Source organism: Lepisma saccharinum, chromosome 7 (assembly GCF_977018435.1).
Source record: "Lepisma saccharinum chromosome 7, izLepSacc3.1, whole genome shotgun sequence".
Taxonomy (NCBI): Eukaryota; Metazoa; Arthropoda; class Insecta; order Zygentoma; family Lepismatidae; genus Lepisma; species Lepisma saccharinum.
In genome coordinates this window covers 89,847,000-89,871,075 of record NC_139235.1, presented here as the reverse complement: position 1 = coordinate 89,871,075, position 24,076 = coordinate 89,847,000, and the positions used below count along the sequence as shown (strand labels likewise).

The following is a 24,076-nucleotide window of genomic DNA, read 5'->3' as shown; positions in this document are numbered from 1 at the left end:
ATGTTTTGTTTTTCTCTCACTCCGTGTACTAGCCTTGTGGGCAAGTTGATTGGTTTGGCCTGTGGAATTGTGGAAGCTTTATCGTTGTCTGCAGAATTATGAGTCTTTGATTTAGTGTTATCGTAGGGGCGTTGTGACTGAAGAAGTTTTAGTGGTATTACTGTAGCAGATAATTGTAGGGGTCTGTCTACGTGATCATGCTACTTTCTCGTTCACACACAGTCCCCAATTTTTGCCAAATTTGTATTCGAGCTATGCTTAACACCTTACTATAAAAACATAAATATTTACTTGTCAAAATTGACCTCTGGATTACTATAATTGATTGATTGATTTGCTTACTTCGCTTCTTGTGCCACTTTAGCTAATTTAGGCCAGGATTCAAACCCGGGACCCCTGGCGTAGTAACGCGATGTGCTAACCACTCCGCCACAGGGACCGGCTAGATTTCAATGAAAATATGGAAAAACTTACATCGTGGACACTGAGAACAGACTACAATAATATTGAGCCCATTGCTTTTAAAGCTCTATTACGATGATATTGATGGAGGCGATGAGAGGAGATGTCCCCCTCTAGATACTTGAACCCCTTCGCCTTCTGATTCTAAATGTTTTTTACAATGAGAGACGATATTTGGAAGGTAGCAATATTAGTGATGTGGTAATTCTTTTGAACCATTTTCATTTCATGGTGGGCCTCCCCGATGGCGCAGTGGTAGCGTCGTCGCCTTGTAATCAAGGGGTCCTGGGTTCGATACCCGGTAGAGACACATAGTGGTTCGGATCCCACTTTAAACTGTAGGTCCAGTTCCGCCGATTAGCCTTACTGTGCATAAAGTTGAATTTTAAAAAAAACACCAAATCAAACAATAATTTCATGGTATTATTTTCAGTGGCAACTCGAGTCATCCCCCCCTCCACACACACACATTTCTGCGCTCTTATGCATGCATGCACTTGAAATTGTATAATGACAGTTTTGTGTCTATCAAACTCTATTTACGAACATTAAGTCTACCTTACACTGAACATAATATGATACCATCTGGCATTGAGAATTTTCACATAACTTGGCAAATGATTTTATAGAATATGTATGTGGAAAATTTCAATGCCAGATGGTATCATATTTCAGTGTAACGTAGGCTTAATGTTCGTAAATAGAGTTTGATAGACACAAAAATATCACTATACAATTTCAAGTGCATGCATGCTTATCGCGACGATGAAGATGAGTGATAATTAAATTTAATTCACGAAGGGGTGCTGATGACGACACCCATCCCCAGCTTGAGAATCGAACCTGGGAACGTGGAACAGAGTCGGCTGAAAGATATCTGGTTCTAATCTTGGCATCGTAGTTCAGAACCCACTTTAAACTAACGGTAAATCCAGTCCCGATTAGCCTATCTGTACATAAAGTGGACTTGTATTTTCATTTTTCTGTTTTGTGTCGCCTTTTTGTTACCTTTTGTTAATTAATAATCGTGACCAGGATTGTTACGAAACAATGACGTCAACAAGAGATCAGAAATACTCAATTAATAAAGACTTAGAACAGCTTCACGATTGTAAAAATTACTGACAACGCACATATGCTTGTGATTTGATGAAATTGATTAACGACACTCACAAAGACACAGTCATTCTTAATCTGGACGTCAAACCTGGGTTAAAATGAACTTGAAACAAACTTTGATAAACAAACTTCCCCATGTGTACAATTTAATCACAAATTCATTATAAAAATTACATTGAGATGTGAGAAATAATATAATTTTGGTAATATGTAGACGTATTAAACTTCGATACTTGTTTTTTTCAGCGTCTCTATGGTGTTTTAAGACTTGAAGGAAAAAAAAATAAACAATTCTTAATGAAATTTTTGTTTACATACTTGCAAAATTGAAGCGATCATTAATACTAGCGTAAAAATTGTTGATTAGTTAAACAGTAATGTATTTCATACATACTCACCCCTTCCCTTTTTCTTCTATTTTTCCAAAATTTTAGTTTCTATTCAATCGTGTTCATTAAGTCGCACTGAAGTTTAGAATTAGTGAATATTTTGAAGAAATGAAGAAAAACACATATAAATATGTACGTCATGACCGGAATACAAACATGCTACAGTGTGCATAAGTGCACGCACTTTTTTTTTTTAGGGGAGTGGTCAAAATCAACGTGAGAAGTAGATGAATGTAGAGAGAGAAAAGGCGAAAATAAATAAAAGAGCGAGAGAGAGAGAGAGAGAGAGAGAGAGAGAGAGAGAGAGAGAGAGAGAGAAGAGTGAACATGTGTGTATTATGTGTGTGAAAGAGAGAGAAAAGAAGAGTGAATAAGTGTGTGTGTATGTATGTGAAAGAGATAGAAAAGAAGAGTGAATAAGTGTGTGGGTGTGTGTGTGTGTGCTTTTGCAGATGCTACCTTATGGGGACACTCGTCAGTTGTGAATCCACCTTGTGGGGACCGCACCGACTTGTGGGGACCAAAATCCGGTCCCCACAAGGAAATCGTTACGAAAATACATTTAGAAGCCTCGGATCACTGCCCTTGAATTTTTGAGGAACGACAACGAAATTACCTAATAGGAAATACATGCAAGAACCTGATGGATAGCATCCTTACTTGGGAAAATTTGTTTTTCACGTGTCCCCATAGGGTGGCAAATTTCAATGCAACGTGTGGGATGAGCTTACTATTTTCCACACCAGGTGGCAGAAAAATCGCGTCCGCGTTACACACCCACACGCTCTGGTTTTATCGCCCTTGTCGGTACCCGGGGGGAAGTGGAGTAAGGGGGGAGGTTTCGGGTGGTGGTGCGGTGAGAGGGGGAGCGCATACACACGATTTCTTTCCGCGCAGACCTTGTGGGTACCGGAGAATCACCTCCCGGTCAAAGGCCAAGATATACAAGGTGTATCGGCGCTTGTCAGGAGAGGTTGAAACAGTGTCTGGCTGAAGGTCACTTTTTACCCCACAGCTTTCTGGAATTCGATTTCTGAAATACTTTTAATTCTTATTATTTGGCGCCATTGCCCTCTATCTAAATCTATGTTTCGCAAACGGTGTTCCTACACAAGGTCACGGGTGTGCTGCGAACTTTTGTCTGTAGTAACAAATTGAATGTAAATTATTTATTCTGACTACCATGCGAGAGACCCGGGTTCGATCCCCAGCGGGGGAGAACCTATATATTTTCCACCTGTTCAAGCGGTTCTGGCGCCCACCCAGCGTCGTATAAAGTGGGCACCTGGAGAAAACTTTTGGCGAAAGAAGGCGGCCATGGACGTGGTGCTGATCACTTCACTTCACCCCCACCTTCGATCAATAAAGTGTAGGGTCCAAACTCCACGCCCACTTTACTCCTTCATGGCATGGTGCAATGCACAGGGAAGCACTTTACTTTTTACTTTACAAATTTGTTTTCTTATGTTTGTACATCGCGTTGCGACGCCAAGGGTCCCGGGTTCGTATCCCGGTCGGGCTTGGTTGTTTGTGAATGTCCATTCATCAATTTCATCATTTCATCACTCATCCCCATCTTCGCAAATTAGCCAAGAGGCACAAAACGCGAAGTAAAATAAACTAAATCAATCAATCAATCAATTATGTTTGTATTTTTCGCTCTGTCATTGTTATGACTTAAATAAGACGTCCCTTGATGGCAAGGGTCAGTTTGTTATTACACATACATAATCTTTACAGGCGTTTCGGATCCATATAATCAGCTGCATAAATCGTTTCAATAATAATAATAATAATAATAATAATAATAATAATAATAATACCAAAAGTACCTATGAGTGCAGTGAAATGTATTATTATTATTATTATTATTATTATTATTATTATTATTAGTAGTAGTAGTAGTAGTAGTAGTAGTAGTAGTAGTAGTAGTAGTAGTATTTTTAACTGATTATATTGTAACTCATTCCTAAACTTTTAATTTATATCAAGAGTGCCGTAATGTATTTTTTTTAGATAAATAAATTTTATGATGTGCCGTGTTCAGTACTGGATAATTTATGGTTTTCTGCGAGGACAAGAAGGTTGCGGAACATTGCTCAACCTTTACTTTTACAGATGACTGAGTATTTTGATGGGTTTAGAATTATCAGAAGGAAAAAGGGGGGACCACCATACTTTCGGAGGTATTTTCTTATGCCCTGGTACCTGAAAATTAATTCAGGGCGTGAGTTCCGCGATTTTTCTTTTACGGATTCCTTCTTTCATTCATCCTTTATTTTCCTTATTTTTTTTTTTACAGTAATTCACTGTGACATTGGCATGAAGAACCAAATTTGTTCGGTTTCCCTGAACAACGTTGGTTTTACAGCATTCTACGAGGAGATAAGAGATTAAAATAAACGTTAATAATAGTAGAAGGTAAATGTGTGTTAGTGTTCAACATTAATAATATTTATGAATACAGATACAAAATCACAAGAGTGTGTAATTGGTTTGGTAATGTTTTGTTAGGATAGGTTATATTGTGTGTCGCGTGCCTTAATGTTAGTGTTAATGTCAGAAGGAAGTCATGAGCTAAAAAGACGTCCGTTAAAAGTGTAAAGTTAGAGAGGCCCTATCACGGGTAAATACATGTTGTTTAGTTATTTTTCCCACTTATTTCTCCTTGATTCAATATCGATAGCGAGAAAAGATTAAGATTCAGTTGAAGTGAAGAAACTTCTATTGGTACTTAATTACTGCGATGTGTAGGGAGTAATAACCACAGACTAAAAAACGAGGGAAGAACAACGTAAATACCTATTTTTTTCTTTGTCTCTTGACTGGAAACCTACTGCTCTCTAGGACACAGCCTATATATTATGCAAGTTCTGTCCCAAAAGTAATTAGACCAATTCTGAAAAAATCGTTTTGTTGAAGGTACTGGTGTGTTTAAGGGGGCTATCGAATTTGAACCTTCTCAGAACATTCCAATTTATGTGATTTAAAAATATGAATAGAATTTATATTTTTTCACATATGCCTTTTTGAATGTAACAATGCCATGGTACGTTTAATATTGTTGCCAAGTTGCTCGATGACTTAGAGACAGTCAAAGACGACAGTTGCTACCACTAAGTTATCCAGATACCTGTACCCTGCACCGTCCCGTTTCAATTTATTCATTATTGTTGCAGCCTACTAGGAAGGAATCCTTGATTCTTCAAACTGTTATGGGTTTTCAGCGACGCATTTATGTGAGGCAACCATAGGCGTAACTTAGTAGGCGCATAGGAGCAATTGCTCCCAATTTTTATTGGTTTATCACTAGATAATGGTACTTTTGTTAACTCCTGAAACCCGAGGATTAAAGTAATCAGTAATTTTATGATTTTGCAAATGTAACACCTATTTATCAAAATATTCCTGGATGATATTTCTATGAGCTGCAAAAAGAAAATATTCTCCTCCACCCCCCCCCCCCCCGACGGAGTTAAGCTCCAAATTTTTATACTATATTCTGAGCATACGAGACAAACATTGAATATTTCATTCTGTAAAATAAGGTAAAGTTTTATGGTTGACGTAAAAGTGTGGAAGAAATGGAAGGAAAATTAAATTTAGATAAATAAAAAAAATTAGATAAATAACATCATAAAATCGGATCGTCTTAATGTGAACGAAATTAAATAACGTCTATTTCTGCCATGAATTCAGTGGCGCTTCCAGAAAATTAGTAAGAAGCCTAATGCTGCTTTTTCACTCTTGCAGATGTATCTTGCCAGTATTTCATATTATTTTTGACCGAAGCGAGCGGAAGTTTACGTCCACTTTATACCCGATCTGATCGAACTGGAGCTACAAATTCAAAGTGCGACAAGGACAACTTGAAACGTGACCCCATAAGAAATCAAATCCTGGAACCTATATTTACAAGATCAACGTCCTATCGGCGAAGCCCCTACTTAAATTCCTCAGTGTATGTGTCAATAAAATAGAGTAAGTTAGTTAGCATATATTTTTAACCGTGTTTGGAATTACAGTTTAATGTGGAATCGGTCCCGGAGAACCTTGATTGCAGCTTCAACCACTCGCTATCAGTTGTATTACGTTTTTCATTTTTCTCGGTAAAGGATATACGTATTTATATTTGGGTGGTCACTGCTTCACATCTCACGACAGCCTTAAAATTCTCGTTGTCTTGTTGAGTCTATTCAGGCGACTGCCGAGATAGTGCCGCTGACGCTTTATTCCCTGTCCTTCATTTTCACTTTTTATACACCGTTATCCACTCGTCTCTGTTCAGTTAATTGTGAGGCCTCCTCGATGGCGCAGTGGCAGTCGTCGCCTTGTCATCATGGGGTCATGGCACATAGTGGTTCGGATCTCACTTTAAACTGTAGATCCAATCCCGATTAGCGTAACTGTGCATAAAGTTGACTTAAAACACCAAATCAATCAATCAATTCAGCTAATTGTGCATATAAGCAATGATGAGTAAATAAACAAGCACCCAATCACAAAAAAAGATCCTTCAATTTTCCGCTTCTCATTAACTTCATTCATAGTTTCCAAAAACCTTTCAGCAGAAGTGAATAAAAAAACGTAGGTCGTTCCCCGTGACGTAAGCATTTCAGAATCCGCTGCCTTGTGACTTGAGAAGGAAAGGAGAAACGTGACAGGTTAGAAGTTCAGATTGCAATGCCTCGATTCGTGATACCCACGCACATGCTTGGAACCTAATGTCTTGTGTTTCGTTGTTGATAAAAACACAGCAGCCCCAGAGAACATTTGTGGAAGTTGCTCACAGCATGTCCACTGCTCCATTTCGACCTTGAGTTCCTTCGCTGGAATCACTTTGAACTGCATCGTGTGATGTAGGTATATTGGAAGTCAAACGTCCAATCTTGTGAACGTCGAAATACATACATCTTTATTATAAAGTTGATATTACAAAATATATGCTACGAATGATGTGATAAAAAATTAATGGAAGTTATTTTCCTCAGGACGTCTAACTGTCAAGCGGGTGACCAGGGTTCGATTTCCGGGTGGGGCTTGATATACTCTCGGAATTTTTCCCGGCCTTGTCCCCGCATAAAGCGGGTCTGGGCTCACACAGTTTCAAATCTATTGCTACCTGGGGCCAACCCTGAGGGGTAAATTCGGCGGCAGCGTGCTGCTGATCACATCACCTCCAAATGGCCGAGATCGAGTTCGAGAATATGAGGGGTCCTATACCTATATCCCCTAAATGTGCCTTTATGGCACGGTGCTATCTGCACGGGGAACTTTACCTTTTACATCACATTTATCACAATAAACAAGCTATGTTTAATATATATTAAAAAATATAGTTCTGACTGGGTAAAGGCTGTGTAATATCCCACTTTATTTTTCATGATTTTCTGTAACGTTACTAAACACGATATTTATTGCCATATTATTTTTATATTATATTTTTGGATTATCTTATATTCCTTTTAGGAAACTGATTAGCGAATGTGTAAAGTGTTTCTGTCCAAGTCCATCAGCCCGTATGAACGATCAGTGTCTCAAAGCTACAAATTCAAAAATCTGATAGACCTCTGATAAACACATCCATCTCTATCGGACCGTCCGTCTGTCTGGCCGTGAGGGACAAGAGTCGATGCGAGTTGAGACATCCATATCAACAGAATCTTTTGACGCTACATCCGCAAAAATAAACACAATTTTACGACAAAGAAAATTCTAAACAATCCCGGTATAAATTATCTCCAATCCAATCCAAAAGTCGGAAACCGCACATATATTTTCTCCAGATATTTTATATTTATTTATTTATTTAACAAATGATGCCACAGAACATTGTTCCATTAAGACATGCATACATTTTGTGCATTTGTATATGTGCATTACATATATCTGTGCATAACATAAATTGTTTCACTAATTCCTATACAGACGAACCCCTCACCCCTTTCTCCACTGAGCCAGTAGGACTCTTTTGAATGATTGAAATGACAGACTGTTTATATCAACGCTTTTATATAATGTGCTCATCAAATTAAGATTAAACTTTTCTTCAATTTTTTCAATGTTAAACTGCGATACAAGCTCAGAGTACGGATTGAATTTAGGATATACTTTCTCTTCTCTATACTTTATGAACCTCAAGAACTTTGACGGAATCATTTCTATTTCCCTCATATGTTTTTTTTTGTCCAAGGGCTGCCATATTACCGATGCATATTATACGAGTGAGCTTACTAGGGAGACATACAAAAATTATTAATATTGATGTACTTTCTAGATCTTCCCCACATATTTTTATCAATCCTAATTTCTTATATGCTTGGTTAACGATATGATGCATATGCTCTTTAAAACATAGATTTGCGTCATACGTGACACCAAGATCCGTGAATTTAGTGACCTTAGCTATTTGTTTTCCTTCCATCTGACACTGGAAGTTTACTTTTATTTCAGCGTTTGTTATAGACATTACCTGACATGTATCAAGATTAAATGAAATTATATTATTTTCGCTCCATTGTAGTAATCTATTTACGTCTGCCTGCAAGTCAAGGCTGTCTTCGTCAGAGCAAATTGTTCTAAATATTTTTACATCGTCAGCAAATGTAAGTCAACGTGATTTCGTAATAATTTTCAGGAGGTCATTAATAAAGAGTAAGAAAATGAGTGGGCCCAAATTGAATCCCTGCGGCACCCCAGAAGGCGTAGGGTATTCCCGAGATATGTTTCCTCTATAATTGACAATTTGCTTTCGGTCCATGAGGTAAGATTTTAGCAGCATAATTGCGTTTTCAGAAATATATTAAAATACGATAGTTCCTGAAGTAAAATGTCATCATTTACCGAATCGACCGCTTTGGCCAGGTCAGCATAGATACCTATTTCCTTTCGTCTAATTCATAAGCTACAAAATGTGCAAATTCGGCAAGGTTTGGGATTGTCGAGCTCCGCGATATAAAACCATGTTACATGGGAGATATAGCTGGTCGTACGTTGGCCATTATTCTCTCGTACAGTATTTGTTCAAACACTTTGCAAAAAAAACTGAGAGAATTTACACTGGCCTAAAGCAATCAACGTTCTTTGCATTTGCCTTTTTTTGGGAAGGGATTAACTTTAGTGATTTTCCATTTTGATGTGAAGTTGTGATGTTCTAAAATGTTATTGAATATTATACTCAATGGTTTTATTTGCGGTTCAGCGCACGCCTTGACCACATAGGAAGGAATGATGTCCATCCTCACTGATTTTTTGGCTTTCAACATTTTAATTGCTTCCTCGATATCATCCAATTCGATATGCGATATATCGAGTTGGGAAAGCACTCCGATTTCGCACTTATCTGATTCAACTATAGAGTACTGTAAAGAATCTTTGTACACCGATAGAAAGTAGGTAGTAAATGCATTTACAATATCGTGCCCATTGTGTAAGATTTCATTGTTGTATTCAAAAGTATTGCTACCTGAATCCCTCTTTTTATTTCTAATATAAATCCATACATTATTTACATCTATCCTTATGTTTTCCTCCGTCTCACGGATGTACACTTTGTACGCTGCTGTTAGCCCTTTCTTTATCTCTTTCCTAAGGTTCTTGTATTTCCCTTCATGATACTCTGCGTTGCAATGACCTTTTCCCACTTTTTGTAATGATATAATTTTGACATTATTTTCCTAATAATGTCACCATTGAACCACACAGGATATTTAGGTACCTTGATGCGTTTCAGTGGTACGCAGTCATACAAAATATTATATAAAATATCATAAAACGTATTAGTTAGTGTATTGACATCCTCAATATCGCATAGATTTACCCAGTCATAGTCTGTTAATTTTCGATATAAAGACTCGAAGTTCGCTTTTTTAAAGTTTTATTGAATATTTACATTTTCTGTTCAAGTTGAAACATCGACCATTAATGTAGCCATATGCGGTATTAGGAGATAAAGTGCTTCATCTCTGAGGCATGTTAGATACCCCGTCCTCCATATTTATTCGACATATTTCATTTAACCTTTATTCAAATGGGAATAGGGATAAGTAACACATCAAACATCTTTGACAGTTTTCGAGTTCAGGAGAACCATTATTAAGTACGTAATTTTATATTATGCAGACACTCAAAAACGAATAAAAATCCCTTAAAAAGGATTTCAAAATGTGATATTTCAGAAAATTTCACGTTATTTCGGTATGACACATGATCCCCTTTCGAATTAAAAAATAATAAGCGGATTTGAAGTTGGAGCGGGAATTCTTGGTGCACTCTTTAGTCCAAGACATAATGGTAATGATATTATTGGTTTAACGTTATGCGTTGTCATGAAATTGGCTGGTTCCATGTTTTTGCCTGTTTATACGTCGGTACTTTTTGACACCCAGTAACTTCGAAAGTAATACAGATATCTTAAAACCGGATTTCACCATTCAATTTTTCAGAAAATTTTACATGAATTTGATATGTCATTTGCCTATTCCCATTTTTAAAAAAAGAAGAAAAACTTTCTATCCACTTTCATCAATTCATTCTCATTGTGTTGCGATTAACCTAGAGAGGTAGAAAAATATCGTAGAATAACAAAACAGGAGAAGAAAGTAAGGTATGGACACATAGACTCCTACATACTGCACGTGATTGCATTCACGGTTTATAATATCTGTATAAATTATATGGGTGTTTCTCTTTCGACTTTCGAATCACCCTGAATTTTAAAGTGGTGACGTGACCGAAACTGTTCCAGGTATAAATTGAAATTTGTCAAACCAACCGGACGCGTTATTAAAAATATTTTATTTCATTGTTGTAGTCATTCACGAAATAATTGGATAGATAGTTAAAAACCATAAAATAGAAGCGTAGATAGGTAGACCTATCAAATACTAGCATGGAGCGGTATAAAGTATCTGGATGTGAATATCCGTCTGTTTATGAGAGGCAATGAATCCAAAGTCAACAATGAAAATATTCTTATACTTAAATATCTTGGACTCAATTAAAGCTACGAACGTGTAATTTGATAGATATTTTAAATAGCAACTTCCATGGGCGTAACTTGAGACCTAACTTGGGGGGGGGGGGCAGGATCGAATTTTTTTCATCCCATAACTACTGTATTTGTAAAATTATAAAGTTATATTAATATAAAATCAATTTTTAATTAAACTTTTAAAACCATTAATTATTTATTGGAAAATTAACAAGCCGAATAGAAATTTTAAACACACAGCAAACTTTTGTTGTTATACTTAATTTAAACTTAGGAGATAAAAGAGCATTCTTCTTTCTGGTTGCAAGTATTAGTCCTTGGGGGCTTGTTTTAAGGTGGCCTTCCCCACCTGAAAATACTTGTTTCAAATGGTACATGTTAGAAATTTTAATATTGAAGGAGTTAAGGTCAAACTGTTTCAACAGTGAATAGATGATGATCATGCACATTCGCTGATGCCAGAATTATTTAATATATTGCAAACTGTCCGCATTTAAATATTCAATTTAATACTTTTGATATTTAAAGTAACATCTGGTTATTCACCTGGGAAATTACAAATACAATTGTTGTCAATATTCTTTAAACTGTAATCAAGGGTCCCAGATTCGATACCTGGTGGAGGCCCATAGTGATTCGGATTCCACTTTAAACTGTAGGTCCAGTCCCGATTATCCTATTAGTGTATAAAGTGAGGTTAGAACAACAACTTAACAAGATAATTTATACGTCACAAAGCATGAAACTTTTCAGATTTGTTGACTTTCTGCTATCCTCTGTGCACGTCCCAGCACTTGAGCCGTAGAGAAATATCGACTTGTATGGAAATTTTCACTCTTATATCTTCCACGATTTCATGTCATTTCCGGTGGCCGTGAAGAGCAGGACTTCCTCCATGCCGTAAGGACCACACAGTATTTCCAAAGCCCTGAAATACCTACTTTATAAATTGGACATTTAACCAATGTAGTTCTCTTTCTAAATTTTGTAGTATTTTCTGTGAGAGGGCGCGATAGTTCGCTCTTTGTATTTCTGCCATTTTAAAGAATAAGAATCGGAGCTCAAGCATGTATATACGATGACGTCCAAAGTGTACCTGGAGAGGGGAAGGGGTGATTCTGAATTATTTAACATCAATTTTTTACCCCTGTATCCTCATTAAATAATAATACATTTCAAGAAAACTGGTCATGTGCTTTGGCCAGAATTTCAGGCCTTTGAAATCTCTGTACCATGGTGTGCAAAGTATGCAGTACGGTGTGAGGTTGTTTGCATGAATTTAGTTTCATCTTGCACAGTATAGTTAAACTATTTTTTAGCGTGTAAAACACGTCGTGTTAATTTACAATTTGTTTGCAGCAAGTTTTGTCACTCATGTTGAGCAGTTAATACCTCTAGTGCATAATGGTTCTATTATTGCACAAGAAAACTATGAATGAGCCCAGCAACTCATCAATTCCTCCTCTGTAAACAATATATATTCTTCAAATACAAGTGATAGAAATGCAATAGTTTTCGCTATCTATGTTGAAAAATGATGGTACCCAGCCACGCAAAATATGTGGGCTTTAGACGGGAATTCCTTCAGTATTTGGAATCATGTGAGACGTGGCATCCCCAAGAGTATCTGTGAGGTCATAAACATATATAGACCATAATACAATTTCGAAGGTGTTTTTATGCATAGCCTATTTCGATCTTTATATAGCATATAAATGCGATCCGCCACATACCACATATAGCACACAAGTATGAGTGAAGCTTCTAGTTCTAATGAAGCTTCAGGCCTCCCCGATAGCGCAGTGGTAGAGTCCTCGCCTTGTAATCAAGGGTCCCTGGTTCGATACCCGGTGGAGGTACAAAGTGGTTCGGATCCCACTTTAAACTGTAGGTCTAGTCCCTATTAGCCTTACTGTGCATAAAGTGGACTTAAAACACAAAATCAATCTAACGAAGCTTCAGTTTCCTTTCTTGACGAGTTGCGTCCGAGTAAAATTCATTTATAATTTTGGACCTATTAATATCATTCGTTTGTTAAATATACAAAACAGCAATAAGGCGAAGTATTTAATGCCCAGTAGTTTTGAGTATACAGTGTATTGGTCCTGAGCTTTCGAGGGCAAGAAAGAATGCTCACAGCATCCTGAACTCACGGAGGTTGTCAATAATGTTTTGAACAGTTCATTTCAAATTTGGAAATGTTCTCGTAATGTTGTTCCTCACACACAATGAAGATCTATGGTGAAACTCATGATCAGTGTTCTTATATTCACACATTTCTGACAGCACATTGAGTTCTGAACTATTTTCTGTTTCTGACATTTTATGTGTGGAATATACCTCTCTTTCACTCAACACCTGAATTTTTTTTTGGGGGGGGGGCGGTTGCCCGCCCTTGCCCCCGCCAAGTTATGCCTATGACAACTTCTCTCGGCAAAATGTTCTCAAATGGTTTGTCTGTTTGTAGGTGAGGGTAAACAATTTGACAACATATACCTGTCGATTGCTCAGAAATAATTGCAAATTGGATTGAAAGTAGTCTTAAGTCTAGCATTATGGAATAATTGACATGTCGATAAAATTGTTTGTCTGTCAATGTGAGTTCAACTATGGATATACTACTTTCTGATTAGTACCCATAGCATAGAGCATTCGCAGTTACACTGTAAACACCGCTCTAACTTCTTTTTACATATCTACGACGTGACATAAGCATGAATCATGAACTCATGAAATAAGTGGAGGGATTTTCGCACCTGCATGCTTTACTTAGAATTTCAACCTGAGGTCCATAACGCTATGCTTGATCATTTTTACGTACACTGCTGTTATCCTCTAATCAACCAGCCCGAATAATGAAGCAAATTTGCATGTGAAAATTTAAAACTGTGGGTTAACTTTTTCATGTATTATAATTATGGGCGGAAAATACATAAAATGTGATCTCCATAGTTCGCTTTTATTCATCGTACCAACATCAACTATTTGTTTCGTTAACGGTAATGTCGAAGTTGCCAAATTCCGAACATAACTGTGGTACAACTTGCTGCACATGGAAGAAAAAGAATTATTTAAAGTTCTATGTAAAATGAAATACACTAACCGTCGGAGTGGTCAGCGCCAGGGGCTTGAGTATTCTTTCTGAGTATCACTTAATCAATTTCGTCTAATCATCACTCATCCTCATCTTCGCGACTATCCAAAAGTGGCAGAAATTCGAAGTAAAATAAACCAAATCAATCAATCAATCAATGAAATATACTAACTTGAAGTTTACAAAATATATTTACATGCAACTCGTACATAATCAATTTACAATCAATTGATGGAAATATATTTGCTAATTTGCGGTGATTAGAAGACAGTCAAAAGTTCTACTAATTCTTGACTTTGGTCGTTGAGATGTTCTTAAAACGTGCTCATTAAAATTTCCGAAAGCAGATATTTTGATGCATTAAGGAAAATTCAGGCCAAAGCAGATTTCAGAAGAATAAATAAACAAGAAACGAACATTAAGAAGCAAGTGTGACCTTCCACACCGGGGCGACGCAATAAGCAACTCAGTTGCCTGTAGATTGGGTGACTCTTGGAAAGGTTCGTTTTTTTCTATAGTCTAGTTGCACCGTTCACGTGCAGTGAATGCTACTTTGAAGATTGCAAAGAAGATCCAGGTGTTGTATCCCTTGCATTTAGTTGCTTTGGTACGAAACCCTCTGTTGCTTCAAGCAACTTGCTTGTCTCCTGTACGTACTTGATATTTGTATCTTTTGTGTGAAATCTTCGTAACATAAATTTCATAGCCAAGAAAAACCTCGCAGCACTTGTAATGGTCGGATTGAGCATTACTAGTTTTGGAAATATGTTAATTAATTGCTGGCCAGCTACAAGGTGTAGGGTAAAGTAATATGTTTTTCATGTGTGTACTTTTATGTTATTACTGGATGTAAGTGCATGTGCTCATTGGATTGTGCTTTACTGGATATTAGATTCCCTTGTTTTTTATCACCCCAGTGGGGGAGATGTCTTTCCAAAGACCGTTACAGTGGAATTTTCCAACGCTATGTGGTCCACGTCCACGGACATTTACCCAGACTATAAAAAAGCCAATTAGGCTTTTATAGAAAACAGTGTTTCCCCATCTTTCGACGACGAGGAATGTCTCCTTGAGTTTAGTCCACTTTTGGTGGCTAGACTATTATAAGAGTGTAGCATTTGGTTTAAGCTAACCCCTGTTTGCTGTCCCAAGCCCCCTTTAGAAAAGTTTTGAATATTTGGCTATTTCCGTATTGAATAATTGATGCCCAGAAGAAAGAGTAAAGGCGTGAGGAAACGCATTTGTAATAAACGGAATATAATTTAAGCTGAGGGTAGGCCCGCAGAGATAGTTTTGCTAACTCTGCAGTAAAGGAAGTGCCGATGGTGTAAGCCATAGGTGCGCAATTATATTGATTTATAGCTCTGTTAATTTGGTGTATGCAAGACACACATGGAAACGATATGTAAATATGTATATATATAACAACGTATAATAAACAATATAATCCTACTAGAAATGTTGTTGCTGTTGTTGATTTGGTGTTTTAAGTCCACGTTATGCACAGGAAGGCTAATCGGGGCTGGACCTACAGGATCCGAACCACTGTGTACCTCCACCGGGTATCGAACCCGGGACCCCTTGATTACAAGGCGACGACGCTACCACTGCGCCATCGAGGAGACCCTACTAGAGTCGTTTTCACGTTCAGAAGAGACAACGGGGCTTATGGAGAAACCGCACAGTGTTGCCAATACAGCGCTAGCTCATGTCGCCGGGAAATGATGACCTTCCTTCACAAAGAAGGTGTTACATATTTTGTATATATAATGATAATTATATGTAATTATTAATATTATACTGTGAACGTTACAGTTACCCTTTTTACTATGATCCATTGCGATCACTACACACGCGAGTGTAATGCACGAATATGACACTTCAGAAATCACTTAAAAAAGTAAAAATCACTAAGAGCTCACACAACTGAAAACACTTTTTCGAGAGAGGGAAAAAGTCTAAACAGACCAAAGCAGATCTCTCACTCAAGTAAGGGGAACCTGGCACATGGGTTAGATTAAGTTGCAACCCAAACAAACAAATGAGTTATGGCCCACGTGAACTGATAAGACGTGAATGACTCAAGCAAGGCATGTCATATTTCTATCTTGAAGCCCCATATTTTGTCACGTGTTGGAAAGCCTTTCAAAGGTTAATATGGTGTCTATGAATTTATGTGTACGTTGGAAACTGAAAGGTGATCTTCATTTCAGCATTAATGTCGACAGTAATGTAAACGAAAACAACTTGTATTGTGTATTTGCGTCAGCACTAATGTTGCTCACAACAGCAGCATTGGAAATAATTGTCAATTATTAAATTTAAGTAATTTCAGTTCTATTATAACAAACTGCATGAAGTTCATATTTTTACTGAATGGAAATAAAATAACAACTGGAAAACTTGGTGGTGATTAGCCGGAATGCTGCGGTGAGTCAGCTCAAGATGGCCAGACAACGTCTCTTACTTCGCGCGCGGTTCGGGTTAAAAAGAAACTCCAAATGCATGGAAGTAATATTTCTGCGAACCTTTGAGTGGTTATAAAAAATAATTTCATTATTTTCTCCACAACTTTGTCGCTGGAAGTTTTTACTTGGAATTACAGAACAAAAAATGGCCAGCGACGACATTTTCTACTGCACGAATATAAAAAATCTCCACATACTTTATTTGAATATTTTTTAATGCAAATATGCTTTAAAGTATTGATAAATTCTGAGTACCACCGTCACCTATGACAATTAAAAAACAGTGTCAATTTTTTTCATAATGAATGCTTCAATTTTACGGCATGTTTCAACGTTAGGAATGAAAACAATGTAAAAATTGTGTTTTCACAGAAAATTTACGTTTTTAATTTATCTAAAATTATGTAAGCAAGTTACCAGTTTTTTGTGTTCACCATCGTATTCTCTACAAAATTTCCTGCAAAACTGCAGGTACCGATTTTACTTAAGCTAAATTTGTAAATCCAGAAATTTCACAACAGCGCGCTCGTATTTCCCATAAGAAAACCTTTGCTCATAAGAGCCCATTCACTGAACGTGAAAACGACTCTAGAAATGCTATGATTTGCTGAATTAACTCTAAGAACTACAGTACTGTCCATTTTAAACCAGTTGTTTATTCACTTTCTGTACATGTATAACGAACCAGGGACTAGAAAATATAAATTGTGAAACCCCCCTTTCGTATTTCCGGCTCAAATATAATCTGCTCGCTTGACACCCAGGGTGAGGTGAAAGGAGAAATTTGAAGGATTAAAGCAGGAAGTAATCCAGAGGGTCGGATAAAACAAGGGACTGGGGGCTAACCTTTCAAAGAGGGGGGTTGCACTTTCACACATTGATCCTAGGTTCGAATCTTGGGTAATCGATGTGTGTTTGTTCCGTCATCTGTCTCATCAATTCATCCTTCATCCTCATTGTATTGTGATTAACCTAGAGAGGTAGAAAAAGGACGTAAAATAACAAAACAGAAGAAAGTAAGGTATGGACAACAACGTTCCTCCGAATAGAGGAAACATTTTATTTTGAAAATATCAAAGAGCTTCTGTCAACATTACAGTGTCGCCGAGAAAGATAGAAGAAAAACGGGGGACCGAAATATCTTTTTAGGAATAGTCAAATTTTATTCCCATTAAATATCGCATACAAAATGCATACTTGAGGTAAAAGTTGGTTAAATGACAATTTTTCTTGTAGGGACAATTTTTCTTGTGGGAACAATTTTTCTTGTAGGCTAAGGTATGTTCATGTACGCATGTGTCAAGCATGTGTACGACCGTGAGGTGCCGCTCCTCCACCCTTTTATTCCTCAAATCCTGAATTGTTTATCATTGTAGTGAACAAAGTTGTAAAATTGTAATCAACAGGGTCGTAACGAGTAGTTTCATTGTGAAGCAATTAATCTTCGTTTTTAAAATATGTTCTAGATTTGTGTTTGAACAAGTTGGAGCTAGGGTTGCAGCTTATAATGTTCTCCATGGGTATCGAAGCATTTAATAATGCCCTGCGTTGTCCTGAAGCACAGCTTCGAACGACATTATGCGGGTGTGTCTACGAAAACCAATCCAGTCAGCAAATCAACCATCAGCTTGTAGATCCACTGTTTAAAATAATAGCTTATACCACTCGCTTATATCAAGAAACTGAATGTGTAGATATTTGTGCGACATGAAAGCACTGTTTCTGTTGTTGTGGCAATGTTTGTACAATTCAAGATATCGCAAGAGGTTAGAGTATTTACGCCAGAGGTTAGAGTAAGTTTAACTTATTGAAACAAGTTCGCCACTTCTACCCAGTAGAGGCACATAATGGTTTGGATCCCAAATTAAACTGTAGGTCCAGTCCAGATTAGCCTTATTGTGCATAAAGTGGACTTAAACACCAAATCAATAAATCAATCAAGTTCGTTACTTCGCCGAAAGAAAAACTAAACATCTCTCAACTTACAGCATTTTGTAATCGCGCAAAATAGCGAAAATCCATTCTCCTCCCGCCTTATCGAAGGCTATGACCCAATTTTACTCAAATGAATTATCACTCTAGTCCTCAAAGGTATACAGCGACTGTAAAAAATCTGCCTAAAAGCTCTAAATTTACAGTAATTGCCATCTTAGCAGAGTTGTAAGTTTTCTATTTTGTTCCCGCTCCCCTCCCCCACCACCTATGCACTCAAAAGTAAATTTCTTACTGGCAAATTGTACATCTATTGTTTTTTGAATTTCGATGATTAAGCTCTGAATATTTAGTTTCTACAGAGCGTTGCAAATGTCAAAAATGGGTAAGTAGTGAATATGCATAAATATTTACATACATACATAAATACATACATACATATGTACATATAGGTAGGTATATGCATGGATGTAAGGTTAAGTGACGGTTACATCCAATGGCTGGAATCCCTCTGTTATGCTAAATGAAATGTGGTATGTATCATCAGGAAAGCAGGTCAATATTTCTGCCAAACCTCTCTTTTTGTTGTTGGTGTTGTTGTTTCCTCACTATCATTTCAAGCTTATTTCTTAAAAAATAAAATAATGCGGGTTGAACCTTACTTTACCCATCTTTGCACACCACTAGGTTTCGTGCGAATTCTTATCTTGTCTTTACAGTTACACAATATTTCACACGCATTTGTTTATGAGAGCTGTGAATTCGTGACAGGCCAGAAGTCGCTAGCAATGCTATGAAGAAAGCACAAATTCCCTTGCTCCTCCAATGTTTGTTCTGATCTGGTGGGCCTACACAACACTAGGCCCCATCTCACAAACAAGGGTGTTCTAGGAATAACCAAAGAGACCCGGGAATTATGAAACATACATTGTTTACATGAATGTAAAATTAAGTACATGTCTGTAAGTAACTCTCAAAGTATCTTGATACAAAGTTTCGTTGCAGTTTGTGTCGTTCATTACAAACAGACGTTTATTATTATTATTGTTATTATTATTTCAGGCTCACCCTGACTCAAAAAAATTAGTACATTGGGGTAATCCTCGGGAGTAAGGGCGGCCGGAGTGTGGTGCTGAACACATCACCTCCAAAATGGCCGAGATCAAGAATACGTGCTCCCACCTCCCCTAAATTTGCCTCATGCACGGTGCTATATGCGCGGGAAACTTATTTTACCTATTATTATTATTATTATTAAAAATGTGAGATATCTATATGCTCTTTGTGGTATTAGGTATTTCTTCGTTATTTTACGTCGCTTTGCGTTGGTTCGATGTGGCTTACAGACTGGGTATTGTTTGTCTCTTTCAGTACGGAATAAACATAACTTGATTCGGAGAGCATTGGGTCGCCCACGTCGTCTTCGTGACCGCGTACGTGACTTCATATGTTTAGAAAACAAATTCAGATTGTTTCCACTTGACCTTGGAAGGGGCGGACTATAATTGTGTTTTGGTTCCATAAAGAATGCAGCGTGCTGTAGAAAATAATTGGAATGTATATTCTTTCAATAGGTCGCCGCAGTGCGGGATGAAAGGGAATGCTTCCACAACAAGTGTTCAGCTTCAAGCCCTGCATTTCCCTCAGTAATAAACAGATAAGGAAAGAAAAAGGGAGAACCCCTGAAGACGCTTATTTCCCTGGTGCCTTTAAAATAAACAAGGGCGCCAGATCAGCGGAATTTCTGTTCCCCCTTTTTCTTTTCCACCTTCTTTATTGACGGTTTCAATTATATGTATGTACGAGGCGCTAAACTAAATCTAGTTAACGTCTCGTGGATATAGTGGACCAAGATTATTCCGGCGTTCTAGAAACGAACTTGGTTGTAAGATGTTACTTGCTAGTAATTGAATTAAATTAATGGCATCTGCATTGTTAGTAATAAAAACCGCGGTAGCTCAGCCAGTAGCGTACGCAGGATTTCGTCAAGGGGGGGGTTATTTCTAAAACTTTCTTCAAATTCATATTACCTTTGATTTATTATACTTTAATTAAATAATAATAATCACAATTAATTAATAATACTTATAATTAATTAATTAGCTGAATTACTACTAATAATACTACTAATACCACTACTACTATTATGTAGTAGAGATATAGCTACATAAATATACCATTTATGAAAACAATAGAAAGAAATTACTTTCTAATCATTCAATTTTTATCAAATCCTGGGAGCATTTTTTTTGTTTTTGTTTTTTGTCTGGTCAACGAAGTGAGACATTTCAAGGTGAAGAAAATATATTAAAATAAATTGAAATAATTAAAGTATGGAACTCATCCAAGAAGCTGCGGTGGTCTGGTCGGTAGATCATCTGACAATCACGCGGGAGATCCGGATTTGATTCCCGAAATTGGTTTGAATTTTTCCGGCTTCTTCCCCGCATAAATGTCCCCGATAATTCACATCTGGATTGTCTCACTGTTCTTACCAACAAAACATTTTCCAATAGTTAAGCTTATTGTCGTTTGAATAATTGTCTAGTCAACAAGGTGAGACATTTTAAAGAGAGACATTCAAACGTGCTGCGGTAAATAATACAATGGGAAGGCAAACTAGTGACTGTATTCTTGTCCGCCTAGCCTTTGTCTATACATTAGCCTCTAACAACGAACCAAGAACTTTCTTTAGTTAATTCTCATTGTTCACACAAAAAAAAAATACATGTTCGTTGAACACTGGCGTACGTAGAGGCATGGCCGATGGTTAGAGGCACATACTTTTGGTAAATAAAAAAGCAAAATTTCAGTATAAAAACAGAGTCAATTTCGGGTTCAAAAGCTGTAAATAAAATGAAATTTCGCTGTTATAGCGGTGAAAAAGCGGTATATAAAATTACATTTTGGTTTTAAAAATGTGAATATAATCGCAATTGATTTAAAAATTGCACTATTACACAAAATAAACATATCCCTTCTGATAGCATATTAAATCATTACCAGAATATTAAGTTTATTCCTGTATAGAGAAGTCCATTTTTGCTTTTCAAATATTTACAGCAAAATGAATAAATTTTCCGTGAATTGCATAACACACAGGATACTTCAGACTTCAGAAAGTGTCGCGTCGGTCTATAAACGGTAAATTTCGTGTTTAAGAGTCTATTTCGCATTTTGCAGTTCATTTCGCATTATTTCGAGACAAAACAGGGTAGGAAAATGCACCTCACACCTTTCAGAAACCTTAAAAATTAACATTGCAATGTGTTATTTCAAATTTCGTTTTCTTTTTGTCAAAAATGAAATATGCATGCCTCTACCGATGATGCTACAGCTCCTACCAAAATTTTGAGAAAATCAGAATTTTCAAATAAAAATCCGTTAAGAACTTTAAAAATCAAAATATGTAAATACGAAACCTCTTTTAAAGTGAGTCCCGATTACCATTTTTGTCTTTGAATACAATTTTAATAGACTGAAAAGCTCCAAAAATACGAAATATTTTATTATGCATCCTGCCCTCCAAAACGAAGCCATGTGTTATCCACATTTACTATTCCGGCCCCTCCCCCCCAAAAAAAACTGCGTACGCCAGAGTATTGAACATTGTTGCAACTGAAATACAAAACATTTTATTTCTCTTTTAAATCATAGTTACCCTCATATTTCACTTTCAAGAACTTGTGCTTATTTTCAAGGCATCACTCTGAAAGACGCGTGTGCTTGGAATGCTGTGCTTTTCTCCATGCTACATGGAAATAATAATTCAAATTATTATTATTATTGTTATTAGTAGTAGTAGTAGATGTAGTGATAGTAATAGTATTGTCCCAGATCTTTGACTGTGGTAAATTGGCCATTTAAAATTTTTTCCACAGCATTTTTCATAATATTTCACAAGCTCAAGGGGGGGTTTAAACCCCGTAACCCCCCCCTTGCGTACGCCACTGAGCTCAGCTAGCGTCTGACTACCATGCGAGAGACCCGGGATTTTTTCCACCTGTTCAAGCGGCCCTGGCGCCCGCCCAGCGTCGTATAAAGTGGGTACGTGGAGGATGCTCTGGGAGATAAAGGCGGCCCCACCTTCGGCCGTGATCAAGAAAGTGTTGAGCCCTAACTCCACACCCCGTATACGCCTTCATAGCTTGGTGCAAAGCACAGGGGAACACTTTACTTTTTATGTTAGTAATGAAACAAAGGTTGGGGAGCGGGGAGAATGTGTTAAGACAGAGAGGAAAAAGAGTGGTATTTTAGGAAGGTTATTAATTAAATGAGTTAAGCAGTGTGCGAATTAAGCGAAGGGGGTGCCGGTGATTTCCCCACCACAATAAATTTTATCCCCTGCAAAAGAAAATTATTTTTATCCCTGCCAGAAGTATTTTTATGCCTTTAAAGAAAAATGGAATTGAAATGATATATTATTCCATGTCTTAACTATGTAACAGACACAATTGAAAAATCATTTGTTCCTTAATGGTCCAGTCATAAGATTTCCCTGCCCCAAAGTATGCACGAAATTGACAACCTCACCGTGCCGACACAACAGAAACTCAAATTTTCGTGGCATAGTGCTGATATTTTACATTTATTAAATTGTTCACAAGAAACTTGTAAGATTGGCATTAAGTATGAACTTGGCAATATACAGTTTTTTCGTGTATGAGTTTGGGTTTACATAGAATCAGGGGGGCCGCCAGGAGGTGGGGAAGGATGCTTCATCACCCCTTCATTTTCTTCCTCACGGCGTCCACCATCCCTTGTTCAATTTGTTAAACCATGTCATATTCAGCGTAGAAAGGTTTTGAAGTGAGATCGGTATTACTGCATACAACAGGCAAGCCATCGATCTTAATCTGACATCAGGCACGTATCCAAAGGGGGAGGGCTTTGGGGGCTCGAGCCCCTCTGAATATTTTCTGTTTACACTAGATAAAATGAGGCTTTTAATTTCTTGAATAATGTGATCATAATTTGAGAGTTATAATTATCGAGACAAGACAGAGAATGTTCTATTACTCTCTTATTGTTAATAGCACGTATCCATGATGGGGATCGGAAATTTTTCAATTTACTTTAGAAAAAAATAGATTTTTCTCTTCTTGAATAATGGGACGATGACTTAAAGAGAGAAATAATTATCAAGGCAAGACGAAGAATGTTCTATAACCCTGTTGTTCATAATATTGCACGTAAACTTTTCTTGCGCTTTCGGTGTTGTCGCAGCGAACTTGAGCACTATGGAAAGACTTGTCAGCATTTGAAAGCTGCACAACAAAGGTATCGCCACAAGTAGGACGATTCGTTGTAATTTTTAATCTCTGGAAAGCGCGAGAGGGAACGTTCTTGAATAAGAGAAGGAGTCGAACTACTACTGGGTATATTAACGAACCGTTTTCCTGCTGAACGTTCTAGAATATGAGAATATTCAATTTCCCGGTTGATCTGTACAATAGAATCGGTTAATGAGACTTCAGAGATAAGTGTGACAACTCATACAGTCGATTAGTGATCAGTCAGTGTCCATTGGTGGCTTTATAAGATCTAGTGATTTGAAAATGAAAAGTAACGAAGTATACTTCTAGTTCCAGTTCGGGTCCAAAGAAGGACACAATGACGA

General features: G+C 37.2%; 1 protein-coding gene across 2 annotated transcripts in view; it reads left to right on the top strand.

The window, feature by feature from the left end:
* LOC145990002 (uncharacterized) overlaps positions 1-24,076 on the top strand; it is a 321,598-nt gene that overhangs the window by 424 nt on the left and 297,098 nt on the right. The gene's annotated exons all lie outside the window — the stretch shown is intronic.